Source organism: Panthera uncia (genome assembly GCF_023721935.1).
Source record: "Panthera uncia isolate 11264 chromosome E2 unlocalized genomic scaffold, Puncia_PCG_1.0 HiC_scaffold_19, whole genome shotgun sequence".
In the NCBI taxonomy this organism is placed as follows: Eukaryota; Metazoa; Chordata; class Mammalia; order Carnivora; family Felidae; genus Panthera; species Panthera uncia.
The window spans coordinates 22,499,213-22,521,388 of record NW_026057588.1 but is presented as its reverse complement, the minus strand read 5'-3'; the positions used below and the strand labels follow the sequence as shown (position 1 = coordinate 22,521,388).

Here is a 22,176-nt window from a genome sequence, read left to right as displayed (position 1 = left end):
TCCAGGCCATGCAAAACCCTAGGAAGTTTCTAAAGAATTTTGAGCAGAAAAGTGGCATGGTGCGGGTTGGTCACTAAGGGGATCAAATGAGCAGCAGATGTGCTGGATGTGAGAATGAGAGATAGGAGTCAAGAAGAAGGGGGTGGAATAGGTGGCAATAATGTGGAAGGAAGAAAAGAAGATATATCAGCTAGCTATTGCTGTGTGATAACCACCCCAAACTCAGTGACTTAAAACAACAATCATTTATGGTCACTTCTCTTCCGGTTGACTAGGAATTAGCTGATCAATCCAGTCCTGTTCTGTAGGTCATTCATCTTCCTTGAAACAGCAAGCTAGCTGGGGAATGTTCTCATTGTGATAACAGAAACATAAGAGCACAAGCCCAACTATGTAACACATTTCAAGCTCTAGTTTATGTCACAGCTGCTAATGTTCCACTGACATATCAATGGCTAGGCCCAAAGTCAAAAGGAAAGAAGTACACTTTGCTTCTTTTGCTTCTTTTGGGAGGAACTGTAAAGTCATTGTATTCCTTGGATACAGGAAAAGATAAGAGATTGGGAAAAATACCACAGTCTATCACTGAAGGGGGAAAATATAAGCTATTCATTTTCAAAGTAATTTTTTTATCTTTAGTAGGATTAGCCACAGAGTTCTCCTCCTCTTCAACATTATAACTTTTCTCTTTAATTTTCTTTTTTTTTTTGAAGTTTATTTCTTTATTTTGAGACACAGAGAGAAGAAAGAGAGGGAATGAGTGGGGGAGGGGCAGAGAGAGAGGGAGAGAGATATTCCCAAGCAGGCTCCATGCTCTGAGCTGAGCCTGAGTTGGGGCTCAATCTCATGATGGTGAGATCATGACCTAGCTGAAATCAAGTCTGGTGCTTAACCTACGAAGCCATCCAGGTGCCCCTAATTTTCTTTTTAATTACAAAATACTACAAAGATATAGAGAACTAGGAAGATGGCGGTGTAGGAGGACGCTGGGCTCACCACGTCCTGCTGATTGCTTAGATGCCACCCACATCTGCCTAAATAACCCAGAAAACCACCAGAAGACTAGCAGAACGGACTCTCTAGAGTCAAGTATAGACAAGAGACCCACGGAAGAGGGTAGGAAGGGCGGAGAGGCAGTGCATGCTAAACAGACTGTTGGAAGGGAGCTGGGGTGGTGGAGGGGCATCCTGCCCAGCAAGACAGAGCCCCGGAGTCTGGCTTGCAAAAGTGGAGGGGCTGGACTGCCTGAGTTCTGACAGCCAGTGGGACTTAACATCTGAAATGTTAAAAATCAACAGCTCTGCTCTCGGAGAGCAGGGAGGGCGAGAGGGCACTGGGAGGGAGAGGTGTTGAGCCCTGGAAGACAGAACTCAGCTCGGCAGGGAACAAAGGTGCTGGCAAGCACCATATCCCTCTCCCATCCCCAGCCAAAATCCCAAAGGGAACCAGTTCCAATCACCGAACTTGCTTGCACTGCACAAACACCCAATGCTGTGCTTCTGTGGATCCATCCCTCCAAAGGGTCTGCCTCCCTCCTAGTGCTGCAGGGTCCCTCCTGCAGGGGACAAAACCCCCGGCAAAGTGAGCTAAGTCTGCCCCTCCCACCCCTGTGCACCTTTTGGATCCACCCCAGCTAATATGCCAGATCTCATTGAAGCAGCACCACAAGCCTGGCAGTGTGCAAGTAGCCCAGACAGGGGCCACACTACTCCATAGTGAGTCCTGCCCCTGAGAGAGGGGAAGATAAGGTACACACCTGTTTGACTGTGGCCCCAGCAGTGGGCTGGGGGCAGACATCGGGTCTGACTGCGGCCTTGACCACCAACACAAGTTTCTCCCAACAGCACAGGGGAAGTGCCCTGCAGTTTGGAGCTACTGCAGGGACTGCCAAAATGATGAAATGGAAGAATTCTCCTCAAAAGAAACTCCACCAAGTAGCAATAGCTAACGAATTGATCAAAAACGATTTAAGCAATATAATGGAACAAGAAATTAGAATAATAGTCATAAAATTAATTGCTGGGCTTGAAAAAAGTATAGAGGACAGCAAAGAATCTATTGCTACAGAGATCTGGGACTAAGAAATAGTCATGAAGAACTAAAAAAATGTTATAAAAGAGGTGCAAAATAAAATGAAGGTGACCACAGCTCAGATTGAAAAGGCAGAGGAGAGAATAGGTGAATTAGAAGATAAAATTATGGAAAAAGAAGAAGCTGAGAAAAGAGAGATAAAAAATCCAGGAATATGAGGAGAGAATTAGAGAACTAAGTGATACGATCAAACAGAACAATATCCGTATCATAGGAATTCCAGAAGAGGAAGAGAGAGAGAAAGGGGCTGAAGGTGTACTTGAACAAATCATAGCTGAGAACTTCCCTGATCTGGGGAAGGAAAAAGGCATTGAAATCCAAAAGGCACAGAGAACTCCCTTCAGACATAACTTGAATGGATCTTCTGCATGAAATATAGTGAAACTGGCAAAATACGAGGATAAAGAGAAAATTCTGAAAGCAGCTAGGGATAAACAGGCTTTAACCTACAAAGGGAGACCCATGAGACTAGTGGCAGATCTATCTACTGAAACTTGGCAGGCCAGAAAGGAATGGCAGGAAATCTTCAATGTGATGAACAGGAAAATATGCAGCTGAGAATCCTTTATCCAGCAAGTCTGTCATTCAGAATAGAGGGAGAGATAAAGGTCTTCCCAAACAAACAAAAACTGAAGGAATTCATCACCACTAAACCAGCCCTACAAGAGATCCTATGGGGGTATTCTGTGAATGAAATGTTGCAAGGACCACAAAGTACCAGAGACATCACTACAAGCATGAAACCTACAGACATCACAGTGACTCTAAACCCATATCTTTCGATAATAATACTGAATGTAAATGGACTAAATGCTCCAACCAAAAGACATAGGGTATCAGAATGGACAAAATACTACAAAGATATATAGAATAAAAATAAATAAGAGATTCCTGTGTACCGAGCATACTGATTTCACGGATGTTAGTATTTGCTTTCTGTTCTCTTTCCTCTTCTCCCCCCAAGAAATACAATATTGATTCTACCAGGGGTCCATCCCAGTATTATTCACCTCATTCTTCCATGTGTGTTTTATATTTTACCTATTTTAGTTTTTTTAAACATGCTTTTATTAAAAAGAAGTCATTCATTGCTAGTTTTGATCTGTATATCAGGGTTAAAGTCCTCTGTATTTAATGCCTCTGGCTCTGAAAAGGCAGCACACTTTAGTAACTATTGAAAATCACAAGAGGGCAGTATGACCTTAGGGAAAAAAATATCTGTTGGAGGAGGCACAGCTCTTTCTCTATTCCTTTCTCTCCCATTTCTGTTGAGATCGACTAAGTCTGCTGTTTCTCTGTTAGCACTTGATGTGTGGCTTGTGAGTGTGTGTGCATGGGCCTGTTTCCATTCTGTGGGTGACTGTGTATTAGGACTCTCCCATCTTCCTGTTCTTACCTCACTGTCCTGTCATTTTCTGGGTGCCTTGTCTTCCCTCCCTCAGACCTTGTGTCTGCTTTCTGACCTGTTTTTTTCCCCCAGTTTATTATTTGTCTTGGTCTTATCCCCCCTTTCCATCTCTGTCTTTGGTGTTTATTGTGACTAGGGCCTGGGTTTGTGCTCCCAGTTTTTAAGTTCCTCCTAAATGATGTAGACATAAGTTCCACAGGATTAGGAGGATGGGAGGCAGGATTGTGTTGGGTGCTAGGGAGGAGGGCATGGCTAAGATGCTTTCCTAGATATTTCACTCAGGAGAATGAACTATATTTCCCCTGCTCTCAAAAAATCCACATCAAGTAAAACTCTATACTAAACAGGTTTATTTATAACCATTTATATGTATCCTTAATTGGTTTTGTTTGGAGTCTGAAGGTCTTGACTGAGAAAAGCTTCCTGGATCTGTTATAAAGGCCTATGTTGATTTATTGAGTACTGTGGTGTGTGTGTGTGTGTGTGTGTGTGTGTGTGTGTTAGGGCAAGAGAGGGAGAGAGAGGTGTATATCTGTGTCTTGAAAAGCCGAAGTATGCATGTGTGCATGTCTATATGTGAATATATGTTTCTCTGTGAATTTGTGCTGGGTGTGTATGATTGTGCCTGAGTATGCCTATTTGAAGGTTTGTGACTCTGTATATTGGAGAGTGTGAGTGGCAGCATGTGTATGAATGTGGCACTTTATGAATGTGTCTAGGTGTGAGCATGTGGATGAATGTCCATGTGTGGTGGAGAGCATGAGTGTCAGTGTTTGTGTTTGTTCTCAGAGTGTGAGTGTATAAACTGGTGCTGGAATCTTGGCTCCTATTGCCAAGTTGCCTCTGGAGCATCCTGGGCTGTGGAACAGATGGTGACATCAAGTGATGGAGTGATAAACCACATGGAATTGACTTCTGACCTCCCAGGGGTTTGGGGATGTAACTTAAAACTGCCTTCACCTCAGAGGATACCAGTATTTCAGTGCTTTTGTGACATATGAAAGCATGAAAGCTGGCAGATTTGTAGGAGAATTGGGGAATCTCAGAGAAGGATGAACCCTTAGGGTCTTCTTGTTCAGTCCTCCCCTCACACCATTGTAGGGATGTTCAGCTGAGGCTTTGCTGCCCCAGGACCGCCAATCCTTTTGGTGCTTAGGTGGCTTCCTTGATCAGTTCATTTGCAAACTGGGTACATGGTGAGGGGCCCTTTGGCACTGGGGTGTCCAATTCTGATTCAAAGCCAAATGCAGCTTTCCAGTTCCTGTCCCCTCCAGGCTCTGCCAGCCTTTAAGAGTGCTCCAGCTCCCTGCAGGGCAATCCTTCCTCCCCACTTCCTAGCTTCTAGTGCTTTGCTGCAATCCCTGCCTCCATCATCACATAGTGTTCTCCCTGTGCCTCTGACTTCACATGGCTCTCTTCTCACAAGGACACTGACTACATTGGACTAGGGGTCCACCCTGTTCCAGCATGACCTCATCTTAACTAATTACATCTTCAATGGCCTTATTTCCAAATAAAGTCACATTCTGAGGTACTAGGAATTAAGAGTTCAATATACCTGTTTTTGGGTGGGAGGGTAAAACCCATGACACAAACCATCTCAGTAATTATCACATTATTTGTCCAGGATCCATGTTTTTGGATAAATCCAGAAACATATTTTGGAGCAGTGGAGCCCTCCTTGGCCCTTCTTCCCCACTTCTTTCTCTCCACTCTCTCTGTTGCCACATTCAGTCACCAGCAGTAGAACTTCAACTTCCCTAGTTTCTGCACATGAAAGAAAATTAAGTGTTAGGGAACAGCAAAGGATTGAGATTGTGTGTCTCAATGGCAGGACTCCAAGTCTGCCTTGCTGGTCTGTGCCCCCAAGAAGCACTGTGAGAGCCTACATAAAAGGGAGTGGCAGCCACAGCACAAACAACTAAAAGGAGGTCACCAAAGACAAAAAAAAAAAAAAAAGCTTTCCTGCTCCTTTATTCCAAGACATCTCAGATTTCATACTCCCCCTTTCCTTTTAGGAAGCAAACCCTCTAATTTAAAGGTGCTATTAATCTGTTCTTTTACATTTCATTTCCTGTCTTCACCAACTAGATTAATGTTCCTCCTGGCGCTAGAAACAGCAGTGTGCTACTTTAAATTCTTAGTGATAAAGTATTTGTGTTTCTTTCTCTTTTTAAAAAAAAATTTATGTTTATTTTTTATTATTTTTGAGAGAGAGAGAGAGAGAGACAGAGACAGAGCACGAGCAGGGGGAGGGACAGAGAGAGAGGTAGACACAGAATCCAAAGCAGGTTCCAGGCTCTGAGCTTTCAGCACAGAGCCCGACATGGGGCTCAAACCCATGAACTGTGAGATCATGACCTGAGCTGAAGTCAGATACTTAATCAACTGAGCCACTCAGGTGCCTCTCTTTCTCTTTTTTTAAGAAAGCTTATACTTGTAAGTAAAATATGAAATTTCAGTTTCTTAGTATGGGAGCCATGGTAGGGGTGTGTGCATGTGTATATGTGTATACATGTGCCCGTGTATGTGTATGTATGCATGTGTATATGTGCATGCATGTATGTGTATACATGTGTGTATGTATATGTGTGCATGCCTATGTGTATGTAATGGCATGTGTGTAAGCGCACATGTGTGTTGCATGTATATGTGTGCATGTAGGTGTGTGGTATGGATGTAAGTGCATGTGTGCGTTGTATGTATATATATGTATGAATGCATGTGTGGTGTGCATGTAAGTGCATACAGATGTGTTGCATGGATATGTGTGTATGTGTGTGTGTGTGTGATGTGCATGTAAGTGCATGCATGTGTGTTGTATGTATATGTGTTGTCTGTATATGTGTGTGGTGTGCATGAATGAGTGTTACACTCAGCATTCCTACTCCCCTCTCCAGATCTGAAAGTTAAGAGATAACTTACCAAAGTCAGTCAAGAACCTGGGCCACCTGGACTAGGTCCTTGTCTTCTGTATGTTAAATTCTGGAATTCTAGGCAGTCACCAGTTTCTGGGGGTGAGGTGGAGGGATTTTTGGCAGCCAGAAGACATAGGTTCTACTCTTAGCACCATCATTTTGCTCTTAGCTTCAGAATAAAGAAGGAAGAACATCCCTTGCCCCTGATTCCTACTGCACAATACCTGGGGTTCACTAACTGGATTGTCAGGTCATATACCCTTTCCTGAGCCAGTCCAAGGGCTGTGGAGGATTCAATATGCAGAAGGTCAGGCTCCTCCTTGGAGCTTGGGATGGAGCCCTTCTGAACTGCATGTGTGGAGTGTGGTGGAGAGGCAGCAACTCCTCGGAAATTTCTTTCTCCAGGGGGAAAGGCAAATGTGCCCTGGGGGTGTGGCAGTATTCTTCTTTGCCCTGATTCAAGTTGCCTGAAATACTTTGCCCACGTGAGCCAAGGGTACAGCTTCTACAGTCCTACCCACCCTACCACCTCCAGCTTGTTTTCCTTTAGATTAGTTCAGAAACCTGGTGCTCTGTATTTGAGTAGAGGCAAGGCAACATCATCTGTGTGAAAGGCAGCAGACCTGCCTGAAGTTTGAGACACAGGTTGGGTGTAACTGTGGGGCTGGCCCCAGGGAGATGATCGCCCTTGACTTGAGAGCCCAGGAATGAGGAAAATATGTAAAGGGGTAACAAACTTCTGTTCTTTGCTCAGTTAAACTTAAGAAAGGAGAGGCTGAAGAGGCTGATGACTAGACCAACTGGTCCATCAAACTCAGGCCAAAGCCCTGGAAAGTTCCAAGGTCTTTTGTGATATACTGTGAGGGCTCTGTCCTCTACACTCTTATGACACTTATATTGATTAGTTTCCCCTCTGTAGCTCCTTAACAAGTTTTCTTCCTTCCAGAAAGCCTGGAGTCTTCCTTATTACAGTGCACCACTCCTCTTTACCTGTTTCATAGTGTCTGCTGCTGACTTATGGCATAACGAGGAAATTCCCCTCCCTCTTATCTTTCTTTCCTGGTAGTGCCCGGTGTGTGTGTGTGTGTGTGTGTGTGTGCGCACATGTGCTTCAGCAGGCCTTCCTGATAGTTAAGGGTGATTCTAATTCCACGGTGGGAGATTGTGGGGAGAGTGTTGATCCCCATTCCTGTTTCTGCAGGAGCCCCCAGAAGGTGACTGGAGAGCCCTTAATGTCTTCTTAAGTCCTGCCTAACTAATCCACTCCAGACCAAATACAGACTCTTCTATCCCTGTAATGGATGAACTTATGGAAAGGGTCAGGCTGTTCTCAGAAGAAACACATGGCTGGAAGAACAGGAGGTATAATTTGACCTAAGAAATTTTCCTGTATTATTCAGAAAAGGGACCTTTCAGAGTAAGAACCTGGAGAGGAAGGGATGGATCCCATAAGGTTCATTCTTGGTTTTTGCCCTAAGCTCCCTTCTTGAGTTCCCTGTTTGGGTCTCTAACTTCTGTTTGGGTAATATAAAATGGGGTCTGTTTAGAGTTTATTTCCCCAAATACTAGGTACCATAAACTTAGGGATATTCAGCCTGCTATGTAAATGTCCCCTCCTCCCACCATGTTACTTTCCCCTTCATAACAGGGTGGGGGGCCTCTGTGGTGACAAAGATCAAATAAGTATAGAAAATACTGCTTTTGGAGCAAGGTTCCATTGAAAGCATTGTCAGGAGTGGAAAGCTTGTAGTCCAGGGATTAAAATGGTGGCTGCCAGCTGAATTTCATCTGTAGAAATGTGTTTTACAGTGCAAAGTAGAATTCAAGTGTAAATTCAGAACTTAGGTGGAGTCACACTCTCCATTTAGCCAGCTTTGAGGGTCAGTTTTGCCACTACCTCGCTTGCCTGGTCCTCAACATATTTAATTTCACAGACCTTTATGACTACCCTTTCCTTTACTTACAGATGAGGAAATGAAAGTCCAAAGAGCACCATGTAATACAGTCAGCTGGTGAGAGAACCAGGAAAGGAACCCAGGTCTTGGCTGAACCCAGGCTGAATCTCTTTCCTTTGTCTCCAAAATATAAGATTATGCTCACAACTTTTCCATTTTGCAACCCTGCTAATGATACCTATACCTCAGGAGGGAAGACATAGAGACACCAGACACAGAGGAAATGCAAGATGAGAATTTCAGGCATCATAGTTCAGAGAGAAGAAACCTTGGCTGGCACCAAGAAACTTAAATACCTCCCCATCAGCTGATTGCCCAAGGCTTGCTTGGCTGTAGCCATGGGCTCTGTCCTCACATTTTCCATGATTTAATCCAATGCTCTCTTGGCTTACATAATGCATTAGGGAGCTATGAATAATCTTTGTGTTAATGAAACATGGATTTTGTTCAACCTAGAGGGCTGTGGAGGTGGTGGGGGGATGGATAACTGACTTAGAAACCTGCAAGTCCCTGCAAAATCTTACCTCTACTCTTAGCTGTTCTCAGAAACCCAAGAGGGGAACTCTTGGCAGCTGTTTTATCTAGAATCAGTGCTGCCCTAGCCTGGGCTAATGCAGGTTGCAATGGAACAAGGATAGAGGATATGATGTCCTCAAATGCAGAAAGAAGTTTTAAGTTCTTTAGAAAAGCAGCTCAGGTAGTAAGAGGACCTGAGTAAAATTATCCTGTCCAGTCTCTTCCTGGACAGGAATAGGTATTCCCCCATTCTCCTGCCAGAAATGGGTAAAATAGCCCACTTCCATTTACTTATTCAGCTCTATTGGCATAATCTCTGCATTGATCTCAAAATCAGTTATACAAAGCCACTGCTTCATGGGGTTTCTTATTTACAACTGAGTCCTATGTGTCTATAAAACTGCCTGGCATTTAGTAGATGCTTATGTAATGCCTATGCTCCAAAGAATAAACATTTTCTCAAATATGTATTCTGAGTTTATGATTCACTCTCAAATATTTTTGCTGTGTGCATGCTTAATAAAGCACTTTCCTTCAAATGATTCTAAAGACTGTTACAAATGGTGAAGCTGCTGGAAGAAGCAATGCTGTCTTTGGAGACCACTGAGGCAGTGAGCTTGCTAGGACTTAAAGCAGGGTGACCAGAAGCTCTGTTTGGCAATGCCAAGTCAGGAGAGAGAGTTAATGGAGTTTGTCCCCCAAAGTCGAACAATGCTGACCTAGGGCAATGGAGGTGGTGCTTGTGTTCCAGGAGGTGGCTGCCCACTACAGGAAATGTCACTCAAAACACACAGAGTGAGCTACCACATGTCTCTTGGGCTGGTTCACTGCTGTTTTCATGATGAAATAGAGAAAGTGATCCATTTCAGTAAACTTTTGGGTATTTGAGAGCATGGAAAAAATATTTGACATATTTTCCCAATTACCTGTTCTTTATGATTCTTTGTTTCAGTTTCTATAACTTTTATCAGGCTCAAAGAGTAGTTGTTAAACGAATGAAATGTCTGAGGCTTTCCAGCCCTCTGAGTGTGATGCCTGCACTGGGCAAACAGCGTCCATTTCTAAGGACACCCACTATGTGCCAAGCATAGGGTCACAGGGGCAGGGAACACAGAGCTTGTTTTTTTGATTATTTTTTCTTCTTTGATTCTAATTTTAAGCCATTCTTTAAAAAAGTGGTTTTGCAAAAACAAAATTAGAATAACAATAGGAATATAAAGCAAACATTTCTCCCAGCTCCATTTTTAATTTTTTTTTTAATTTAAGTTTTTATTTTAATTCCAGTTAGTTAACATAGAGTATAATATTAGTTTCAAGTGTACAATACAGTGATTGAAAACTTTCATACATCACCCAGTGCTCATCATTACAAGTTCACTCCTTAATCCCCATCACCTATTTATTTTCCCATCACCTATTTAACCCATCCCCCTCCCCTTTCCTCTGGTAACCATCAGTATGTCCTCTAAAATTAAGAGTCTGTTTTGTACTTTGTCTCTTTCTTTTGTTTTTTCCCTTTGCTTGTTTGTTGTGTTTCTTAAACTCCACATATGAGTGAAATCATATGGTATTTGTCTTTCTCTGACTGACTTATTTCATTTACCATTATACTCTCTAGCTCCATCCACATTGCAAATGGCAAGATTTCTTTCTTTTTCTTGGCTGGATAGTATTTCATTATAATATATACACCACATCTTCTTTATCCATTCATCAATTGGACACTTGGGCTGCTTCCATAATTTGTCTTATAAATAATGCTGCTATAATCATCAGGTGTTCTTGTATTCTTTGTGCAATTGTTGGATTGTAAGGTAGCTGTATTTGTAACTATACTGTTTTCTACCGTGGCTGCACCAGTTTGCATTCCCAGCAACAGTGCAAGAGGTTTCCCTTTTCTCCACACCTTCACCAACATCTGTTGTTTCTTGTGTTGTTTCTTTTAGCCATTCTGATATGTGTGAGGTGATATCTCATATAGTTGTGATTTGCATTTCTCTGATGATGAGTGATGATGGCATCTTTTCATGTCTATTAGCCATCTGGATGTCTTCTTCTTTGCAAAAATGTCTGTTCATGTCTTCTGTCCATTTTTAAATTGGATTATTTGGTTTTTGGTGTTGAGTTTTATAACTTTTTTATGTATTTTGGATACTAGCCCTTTATCAGATTTGTCATTTACAAATATCTTCTCCCATTCAATAGGTTGCTTTTTAGTTTTGTTGATTGTTTTCTTCCTAAAAAGCAGAAGCCTTTTATTTTGAGGTAGTCCCAATAGTTTATTTTTGCTTTTGTTTCCCTTGCCTCAGGAGACGTAGATTGAAAGAAGTTCCTATGCCTGATGTCAAAGAAGTTACTGCATGTATTCTCTTCTAGAATTTTGATGGTTTCAGCTCTCACATTTAGGCCTTTCATCCATTTTGAGTTTAGTTATGTGTATGGTGTAAAAAAGTGGTGAAGTTTCATTCTTCTGCATGTTGCTGTCCAGTTTTCCCAACACAATTTTTGAAAAGACTGTCTTTTTCCCATTGGATATTCCTTTCTGCATTGTCAAAGATTAATTGAACATATAATGGGGGTTTATTTTCTATTCAGTTCCATTGATCTATGTATCTATTTTTGTGCCAATATCATACTGTTTTGATTACCACAGCTTTGAAATGTAACTTTCAGTCCAGAATTGTGATGCCCCCAGCTTTGCTTTTCTTTTTCAAGATTGCTTTGGCTATTGGGAGTCTTTTATGGCTCCATACAAATTTTGGTATTGCTTGTTCTAGTTCTGTGAAAAATGCTGTTAATATTTTGATAAGGATTTCATTAAATAAATGCACTTCTTTGGGTAGTATAGACATTTTAACAATATTTGTTCTTCCAATCCATGAGAATGGAATGTCTTTCCATTTCTTTATGTCATCTTCAATTTCCTCCATCAGTGTTTTATACCTTTCAAAGTACAGGTCTTTCACCTCTTTGGTTAGGTGTATTCCTAGGTATCTTATTATTTTGGGTGCAATTGTAAATGGGCTTATTTTATTAATTTCTCTTTCTGTTGCTTCATTATTGGTGTATAGATATGCAACATATTTCTGTACATTGATTTTTTTTATCCTTTGGCTTTACTGAATTTATTTATCAGTTCTACTTTTTTTTTTTTTTTTGTGGAGCCTTGGGTTTTCTATATAGAATATCATGTTATCTGGAAATAGGGAAAGTTTTACTTCTTTATCGACTTGGATGCCTTTTATTTCTTTTTGTTTTCTGATTGCTGCAGATAGGATTTCCAGTACTATGTTGAATAAAAATGATGAGAGTGGACATCCTTGTCTTGTTCCTGACATTAGGGGAACAGCTCTCCAATTCCCCCCCATTAAGAATGATGTTAACTGTGGGTTTTATATATATGGCCTTTATTATGTTGAGATATATTCCCTCTAAATCTATTTTGTTGAGGGTTTTTATCATGAATGGATGTTGTACTTTGTCAAATGCTTTTTCCATATCTACTGAAATGATCATATGGTCATTCTCCTATTGATGTGATGTATCACATTGCTTGATTTATGAATATTTAGCCACCCTGGCAACCCAGGAATAAATCCCACTTGATCACAGTGAATGATTTTTTCAATATATGTTGAAGTCAGCTTGCAAGTATTTTATGGAGAATTTTTGCATCTGTGCTCTTTGGAGATATTGGCCTGTAGTTCTCTTTTATAGCGGTGTCTTTATCTGCTTTTGGCATCAGGGTAATACTGGCTCCATGGAATGAATTTGGAAGTTTTCCTTCCTTTTCTATTCTTTTTTCTGGAAAATTTTGAAAATAAGTATTTCAACTCTTCTTTAAATGTTTGGGAAGCCATCTGCTGCTTGACTTCTGTGTTTTGGAAAGACTTAATTTAATTTGTTAGTTATTGGTCTGTTCAAGTTTTCTCTTTCTTCCTGTGTCAGTTTTGGTAGTTTGTGTTTCCAGGACTTTATTCATTTCTTCCAGGTTGCCCAATTTGTTGGCATATATTTTTTATAATATTCTTTTAGGTTTGTATTTCTGTGATGCTGGTTGTTATTTCTCTTCTCTTCTCTAATTTGTGATTTTATTTATTTCAGTCCTTTCTCTTTTCTTTTCGATAAGTCTGACTCGAGATTTTTAAATTTTATTTATTTTTTTCAAAGAACTAGTCCTGGTTTCATTGATCTGTTCTACTGTTTCTGTGTGTGTGTGTGTATCCTTTATTTTTTTTTCTCATCTTTATTATTTCCTTCCTTCTGCTGACCTTAGACTTTGCTTGTTGCTCTCTTTCTAGCTCCTTTAGGTGTAAGGTCAGGTTGTTTATTTGAGATTTCTCTTGCTTCTTGAGGTAGACCTGTATTGCTATAGTCTTACCTCTAATGGCTGCTTTTGCTGCATCCCCGGGTTTCAGATGGTTTTGTTTTCATTTTCATTTGTTTCTATTTACTTTTTAATTTCTTTTCTAATTTCCTGGTTGATGAATTCATTGTTTATTAGCATGTTATTTAGCCTTTATGTATTTTTAATCTTTCCAGGTTTTTTCTTATGGTTGACTTCTAGTTTTATAGAACTGTGGTCAGAAAATATGCACTGTATGATTTCAATCTTCTTCAGTTTCTTAAGGTTTGTTTTGTTGCCTAAGATGTGATATTCTGGCTAATGTTCTTTGTGCACTTGGAAACGGCACTTTATGTATTCTGTTGTTTTAGGGTAGAATATTCTGAGTATATAAGCTAAATCCATCTGTTCCAGTGTGTCATTCAAAGCCATTGTTTCTTTATTGGTTTTCTGTTTAGATAATCTTTTGATTAGTGTAAGTGGGTTATTAAGGCCCCGTATTATTGTATTATTGTCAATTAGTTTCTTTATTAACTGTTTAATGTATTTGGGTGCTTTTATGTGGGGTGCATATATATTTATAATTGTTATATCTTCTTGTTGGATTGTCCCTTTTATTATTATATAGTGCCCTTTGTCTCTTGTTACAGTCTTTGTTTTAAAGCCTATTTTGTCAGATATAAGTATTGCTACTCTGGCTTTCTTTTGACATCCATTTGCATGATAGATATTTCTCCATTCCCCCATTTTCAAAATGCCAGTGTCTTTAATGAGGTCTGAAATGAGTCTCTGTAGGCAGCATATAGATGGGTCTTGTTTTTCTCAAATCCATTTGTCACTCTGTCTTTGGAACATTTAGTCTGTTTACATTCAAAGTAATTATTGATAGATACTTATATATCGCCATTTTATTGCTTGGTTTGTGTTTGTTTCTGAAGAATTTATCTGGTCCTTTCTTGTCTTTCTCTTTTTCATGTTTTGATTCTTTTCTTAGTGATATATTTTTATTTGTTTCTCTTTATTTTTTTTGCATATTTATTGGTATTTTTGATATATGGCTACCATTACGTTTATATATAACCTCTTTTTCATATAGTGGTCTATATTAAGTTGAGGTTGTTTAAGTTTGAATACATTCTTTTCTCCTCTCCACAAATATTAGATATATGTTATTATGTTTTATATACTTTTTTGTGAGTTCCTTGACTGTTTTTTTTTTTTTACAGAAAATTTCATTCTTTCCACTCAAAGTGTCTGTTTTAATATTTCTTTCAGGACTGGTTTAATGGTCATGAACTCGTTTAACTTTGGTTTTCTGGGAAACTTTTCATCTTTCCTCCTATTTGAAATGACAGGCTTGCTGGATAGAGTTTTGTTGGCTGCATATTTTTTCCATTTCAGCACTTTGAGTATATACTTACCAAGTTTCTATTGAAAAATGTCCTGATCATCTTATGGGTTTTCCCTTGTAAATTAATAACTTCATTTGTCTTGCTGCTTTAAATTTTTTTCTTTATCACTATATTTTGCAAGTTTAATTATAATGTCTTGGTGTCAGTCTGCTGTTTTTGATTCTGGTGGAGGTTCTCTGTGCCTTTTTCATCTGCATATCTGTTTCCTTCCCAAGATTAGGGAAGTTTTCAGCTATCATTTCTTCAAATAAATTTTATTCCCCACTTTCTCTCTCTTCTGGGACTCCTATACTATATACGTTATTACATTTGGTGGAATCACTGAGTTCCCTAAGTCTATTCTTGTTTTGTATAATTCTTTTCTCTCTTTTGTTCAGCTTGATTACTTTCCATTACTCTGTCTTCAAGGTCACTGGTTCATTCACCTGCTTCTTCCATCCTACTTTTCATTCCATCAAGCATGTTTCTCATTTCACTTATTGTGCCTTTTATCTCTGCTATGTTATTTCCTATCTCTGTGTTAAAGGTCTCACTCATGTTTCCACTCTTTTCTCACATCCAAGGAGTATCTTTATGATCATTGTTTTGAATTTTATACCTGTCATATTACTTATATTTGCTTTGCTTAAATCACTGGCTGTTGCCTTGTCCTGTTCTTTCATTTGGGATAAATTTCTCTATCTCTTCATTTTGTCTACCTTTTGGTGTCTGTTTCTCTGTGTTAAGAAAGTTAGCTGTGGTGTTGGTGAGAATGTGGAGAAAGAAGGTCCCTCTTGTACTGTTGGTGAGAATGAAAACTGGTGCAGCTACTTTGAAAAAAAATATGGACATTCCTCAGAAAGTTAGAAATATAACTACCCTAGGATCCAGCAATTGCACTACTAGGTATTTACCCAAAGATACAAAAATACTAAATCAAAGGGATACATGCATCCTGATGTTTATAGCAGCGTTATCTACAATAGCCAAATTATGGAAACAGTCCAGGTGTCCATCGACTGATGAATGGACAAAGAAGTGGTATATATAAAAAATGGAATACTACCCAGTTATAAAAAGAATGAAATATTGCCATTGGCAATGAGGCAGATGGAGCTAGAGGGTATGAGGCAAAGCAAAATATGTTAGAGAAAGACTAATACCATATGATTTTATTCATATGTGGAATTTAAGAAACAAATGATCTTAAGGAAACAAAAGAGAGAAAGAGGCAAACCAAGAAAGAGACTCTTAACTATAGAGAACAAACTGATGGTTACCAGAGGAGAGCAGGGTGGAGGGATGGGTTAAATAGATGATGGTGATTAAGGTATACACTTTTTACAATGACCACCGGGTATTGTATGTAAGTGTTGAATGACTAAATTGCACACCTGAAACTTACATTACACTGTAAGTTAAGTAACTGGAATTTAAATAAAAACTTTAAAAAAATCAGCTGTGTCTTCTGCTCTTGAAAGTAGTGACTTTATGAAGAAGAGGTCCTGGAGTGCCCTGCAGTGCAGTGTGTCCTTTTACCAGGATCTGGCCCTTCAGGAGAGTGTTCAATGTATGTAGCCTACATCTTGCTGTCTTATCTGAGTCAATTTCCTTTCAGTTAAGTCATCTTCACTGACTCTCTGCTTTTTGTGGACTGTGCTTGCTCTCTGTGGTGTTAGTGAGACCAACCAGGCCAGGTCTGGCAGGAGATGGAGAACTTGAGAGCAGGGTGGCTGTGTTAGCAAAATTTGTGCTAGGCCACTAGTCATCTGCTGGATTCCTGAAGTGCTGTGGCAGCTGGGGGCTGCACACCTAGGTGGCTAGGGGCATAAGGGTGAGTATAGTGCATGATGGTGGCTGATGGTGGGTGTCAGGGTGTGGAGTAGCAGTTGGTCCCTGTGTGAGTATTGGGCCTACAGCATCTGTGTATCTGGTGGTGGGCACAGAATGCAACACAGCTGGGGGCTCCCAGCTGAGCCCTGTGCAGTGGATGTGTGCAGGGTGGGTTGGCAGCTGTGCACCAGGTGCTTGGGCGAGATGCCTACAGGAGTTTAACAAAATTTGACCTGAGCCCAGAGCCAAGGCCAGCAGACTTGGGGATGTGTGAATCCTCAGGAGAACTTGGGAGCATGGTGCATTGTTGGCGTGTTAGGTAGCAAGTATCTGTAAAGCCCTACCTCTCATAGGTGTCTTTGTGTTTATGCTGGGGGTGGGGAAAGGAAAATGGCACCTGCCAACTCCCTTGTTTTCAGAGAAGTCCCCCAGTATGCTCAGAAATAAGCAGAAACAGGTCTATCTCCTGTTTGTCCCCAGCACTGTGTAAGCTGCAGTTTTTATGTTGCCTTTTCATGCAGGCTGCTGTCTCTTTAACAGCAGCAACCCAGCTCTCACTCTCCTTCCCTGTTCACCCAGTGCTGAGTCAGCTGACTTTTAAAGCTTCAGGTTCCAAGTCCCACTTATACAAACTCACAGAATTCAGCCCCTGTGTTTTTTAAACCCAAATGTTACAGGAATTAGTCTTCCTTCTGTGAGCTCCCTGGTGTGAGGGCCCATTTCTCTGCCCTCTCTGTTCATGCCAATACCCTTCTCCCACGGGCGGCATCCCCCTGCCTTTCTGACCTTCCTAGCCTTTCAGATGTGGCTCCTTCTCTATGTATAGTTGTGGAGTTTATTCTTCCAGTTTGTGTATATCTCTCCAGTTTATTGACTTGGATGTGGATGATATCTAGTTGAAAACATGGAACAGGGTGAGCTCAGGTTCCTCCTACTCCACCATCTTCCTAAGCTCTTCTCCTCTATTTTCATTAATTAATCAAATAAATGTTGTCCTTTGTCCCTGTGACCCTCTGGTCTTTATATGTCTATGCAATCATACTGGTTATTCTTGCTGTCTAGCCAGTCTCTGAGCTCTCTTCCACTGTCTGGGCTGTCTCCCACCTTATGAAACAGGCCTTACATGCCACCATGGAAACTGAACACATCAGCATCTGCCTTTCCCACATCCCTTGCAGCTAGGGCACAGCCATGTGTCTTGGGTTCTGCCAGTCAGAAGCTCCTACACATACACACAAGGTGGATCTGGGGGCACACTCTCTGTGGAGGCTTTGTCAGTTTTAAGAGGAAGGGTTCCCAGGGGGCAGCAACAGTGGTGGTGATGGTGATAATCTCCAGTGTCTGGTGTCCAGGGTGATTGGGCAGGGCAAACCATTCTTTGGTATGATTTGAGCAATGTTTAATTTGCTTCCAGTCTTAGTTCTCCAAGCCCCTGAATATTTCAGTGAATTCCCCAATATTCTCTTATTTAATTGTTTTTCTGTTTAAATTAACCTGATTGCTTTCTGCTGCTTGCAACAATAGCATAGCTAGAAATGTAAGGCTGATACACCTATTCATAATTTGTACTCTTTCATGGTATTAGAATTAATGTAATTTTATATCATGCACTTTTATTTAACATTATACCATGTGTATTTTTCAGTTTGACATAATCTTTCAGCTTTCTACGATGATAACATTAGTATATAAAATATTATAATGCATATTAATTATGTATAATAATAATATTATATATAATTGTGTATAATAATAATATTGACTTTAATTCTCCTATTACCCTTTGGTAACCAATGTTAACAGACTGGCGGGGTGCTGATGTTTCACCTCATATTGTCCATTTGTGGGGGATAGGGCTTTCCTGTAGTACAGGTGGCTGAGTATAGGGGACATAGACAGGGCCATATTAGAGCTTAAAGAGCTTTAGAGAAAATCTAGTCAGAGCTCTTCATTGTTGGCTGAGGAATTTGAGGCCAGGAGAGGTGAATTAACTCAAGCAGGTAACTCATTCAGACAGCCAGTGTTGGATGCAGGACCAAACCCAAGCCTGGCAGCTCTATGCCAGAGAAGAGCTTTTTTCATTATGGCTGTATGCCTGCTACAGAACAATGTTAAACTTAGTGTTTTTATTAAAAGTACTCAGGATAATGGGGCCCAGATTGGATGGTATGAGGTATGCAATATCGGTGCTCAGGTTATTGTCCAAAACTCCAAGTCTGTGCTGTCAGTGCAGAGCCTGCTTGAGATTCTCCCTCTCCCTCTCTCTCTGCCCCTCCCTGTTTTCACTGTGTCTCTCTAAAAATAAATAAACTTTTTAAAAAGAAGAAAGATGTCTCTGAAATTCAAACCAGAATAAATGAAAGTTTTTGATCACTTTAACTGTGCAATTGAGAAATCATCTTAAGGATGTTTTGCATGCAGCAAACACTCAATACATATTATTGATTACTATAATAAACACTTTCATATCCATTATCTCATGGGCTTGTCACAATGCTATAGGCCCACGAATAGATTTGGTGAGTATTGTTATTCTCATTGTGCAACTGAAGATTCATCTGAGACTCAAGTGGTTAAGTGAAATGGATCATTTCACCAGTCAAAGACACATCTGAAATTGAAACCTAATTTTCCTTACTGCTACCCCAGTGTCCATTTCTCCAAAGCTGCTTTGGAATGGAGTATACAGTGGCTGGGTTCTATACATCATCCTCATGAGCATGTAAATTGCTTGGGGGAGTCTCTCCCCACCATTCTGTTAAAGCCATCAAGCCCTTGTGCTGAGCTCTGGGGTGCTTCATGTGCACCATGTTAAATTCAAGGGCGGTGTGGGCCATTTGGGAAGCATATGGAATTGGGCACAATATGCTTCTTCCTTTCCCCTTCTGGTTCTGTCATTTCTTAAAGATTCTCATAAAACTAATGACAGGATAAGGTAAGAAATCACATTACACTTTATAATGCGCTAATTAGGTAAATATGTTAAAAAGTGTTCCCCATAGTGCCATTTCATGGTTGCACTGTTGGTAATCAGCACTTGTCTTCGAAGTGTCAGAATTCAAAAGCAAAGCTGCTCACTTTGCTGTGTTATATCACACTAATGAAATGAGTTAAGTGGAGTACTGGGAATGCTCTGCCTCTCTGATTGCTCAAGTCGTTGAAGGAATACTTTGAGGCTAGTGCTTTGGTCCTGGCTGATCCTTTGAGCATTAAGAGCTCTCTCCAGGCCCAGATATAAAGGTTCTATGCCTAGATAAGATGTTTATGTGCCAGTGTTAAGAGCCAGGGTTCCTCTGGCTCTGGATCATGTATGTACCAGGATGTACCAGGTACATCCATTCATGTACACCAGGATCCTAGACAGACAATGGGCATACTAAGATTAGAAATTGACAGCCCTATTTCACAGCAAGGGAGCAAAATCTGTGGTACTTTTTGTCTTCAATATGCTTTAGGTTGCAAACATAAATAGCCATAATATTAGTTTCTGGGTGACTGGACCATACGAAGGGAAGAATGGCAACGAGGGAGCACTTGGAACACATTCTGGGGTCAGAATACATAGGAAGCACTCTCAGACCCATTGTTAGCTCATCCTAATGGCCTGCTAGAATTTCTAGTTTGCAAACAACAGTGTGTCACTAATTTGTGAAGAAAGGAACTTATGAGAAGTATGCTGGATGTTGAAAACCAGGTTTGGGAATAAGCAGGACTGGGGGAGTTAGAGATGAATATGGGTTAGAGATGAAAAGGGTGAATATGGTAGTCCTTGCCATGTGGCTAGCAACATCTGATCCACTTCTACCACTGCAATGGACAGATTGAGTCATTTTGGAGTCTAATATTCCAGATACTTAGAGGAGCCATCTGATTAGGAGGGCTTGGATCACATGCCCATTCTCTACTTGTACCTTTTTATTCTTTCTAGCAGGGGACAAGATCCTGGGTTTACTGTCTCATGGATACCGTCTGAAACAGTAGGTAACCAAAGGTAATTGGTATGCTTTTAAGAGGGAAATGGATCCTGTGGAGCCAAAAAGTGACAAATGACAAGTATGCTTAGTAAGGGACAGAATTTTGGACCTCAGGGGCCTTGGCCCTGAGTGGGAGCCATGCTATGATTTATTACTGAAATTTAGCCAGCTGTCTACTCAGTCTAACTATTTCTGTGCTATACAAATACACAAGTCACAAGCAACATGTGACTCTTTAAATTTAAATTAATTAAAAGTGAGTAAAATTGGGGCACCTGAGTTGCTCAGTCTGTTAAGTGTCTGACTCTTGATTTTGGCTCAGGTCATGATCTTCTAGTTGTGAGATGAAGCCCTGCATCAGGCTCTGTGCTTCACATGGAGCCTGCTTAAAATTTCTTTTCTCTCTCTCACCTTCCATCTTTCTCTCTCTCTCTCAAAAAAAAAAAAGTGAATGAAATCAAACATTTAGTTTCCTGTTTACATTAAACACTTTTCAAATACTCTAGAGTCACATATGGCTAGTGGTCACCAAACTGGTCAGTACAGATATAGAACATTTCTGTAATTTCAGAATGTGCTAATAGACTACATTAGAGTTTTGATGGGTCATTCAGGCCTTTCTCTGTATCTTCATTTTATATGACATCGACTCCAAGGCCATTTATTCTCTGTTTGCCAATGAAAGGGGTTGGGCATAAGGTGCGAAAAAGGAGAAATGACTGGTTGCATATTTTGTCTTTCCTTTGTTTTTGGTAGTGCATGATGTAACAGTATGGATAAATGTAGAAGTCACAGTATAATAAGACAGATTAGCTTATGAACAAGGAACAAAGTTGAATACACACACACACACACACAGAAAATAATATATTGGGTTGGTGGGCACACACAGAAAAGAATGTATTGGGTTGGTGGGGGACTATGGAGGTTTTCTTTTCATTTGAGTTTCAGTATTACTATTAAAATGATTGGGTCTTAAATAAACTTTTTCATAAAGAAAAATTTATTATTTTGGTATAAATGAGGTACTGAGGAACATTTATAGATGACAAAGATCCATAATCACATTTTTTTTGTAAGATCATGTTTAAAAGATTTACATGAGCTCTTTTGTCCCTCAAACACTCTTACATGATTCATGGCAGGGCAGAGATTTAAATCCTTAAGCCTGTTCTGGAACTCAGAATACATTTCAAAATTTTTTTCAATTTAAATGCAACTGTGTCTCAGATGTTTGGATAGCCTACCTTCTAAAGTCACACAAGTAGTGCAGAGTAAGGCTGGAGTTTGAACCCCAGGTTTCTGGCTTCTCTTTCAGTGCTGAATCCTAAAATCCTCTTACTCACTATAGGCAGAATTCTCATGTAGTTAGGCTCTCTTTGCCCCCATCCTCATGGTGTTGGGATGCTAAATATCACACTACAAACCTGAGAGAGAGTAAAAATAGGGTTAAGCCCAGGAACAATAGGTCAGGGATCAGTTGCTTGGTTTAGGAGGTAGGGGCGCTCAGGGTGGGAGTCAGGGCCTAATGGGTAGAGTCTCTCTTGATCTCAGCCTGTTAAATGGGCCTGATAACTCCTACTCTAAACTCTTACAAGGTGGTTGTTATAAAGTTAAAAGTAGATAATGGTATGCAAACCCTTTACCAAAGCTGAAAGTACAAAGTACAAACGTAAAACATGATTATTACAAGGGGCACTGGGTAGGAAGAAAAGTACTCCCTGAAAATATATTTCTCATTCCTA

General features: G+C 40.3%; 1 long non-coding RNA gene across 1 annotated transcript in view; it reads left to right on the top strand.

Moving 5' to 3' along the window:
- Positions 1-22,176, top strand: part of LOC125915748 (uncharacterized) — a 96,332-nt gene that overhangs the window by 37,563 nt on the left and 36,593 nt on the right. Inside the window, exon 2 of the long non-coding RNA XR_007455732.1 lies at positions 20,386-20,448. This is a non-coding gene — a long non-coding RNA (uncharacterized LOC125915748). The remainder of the gene's footprint in view (positions 1-20,385; positions 20,449-22,176) is intronic.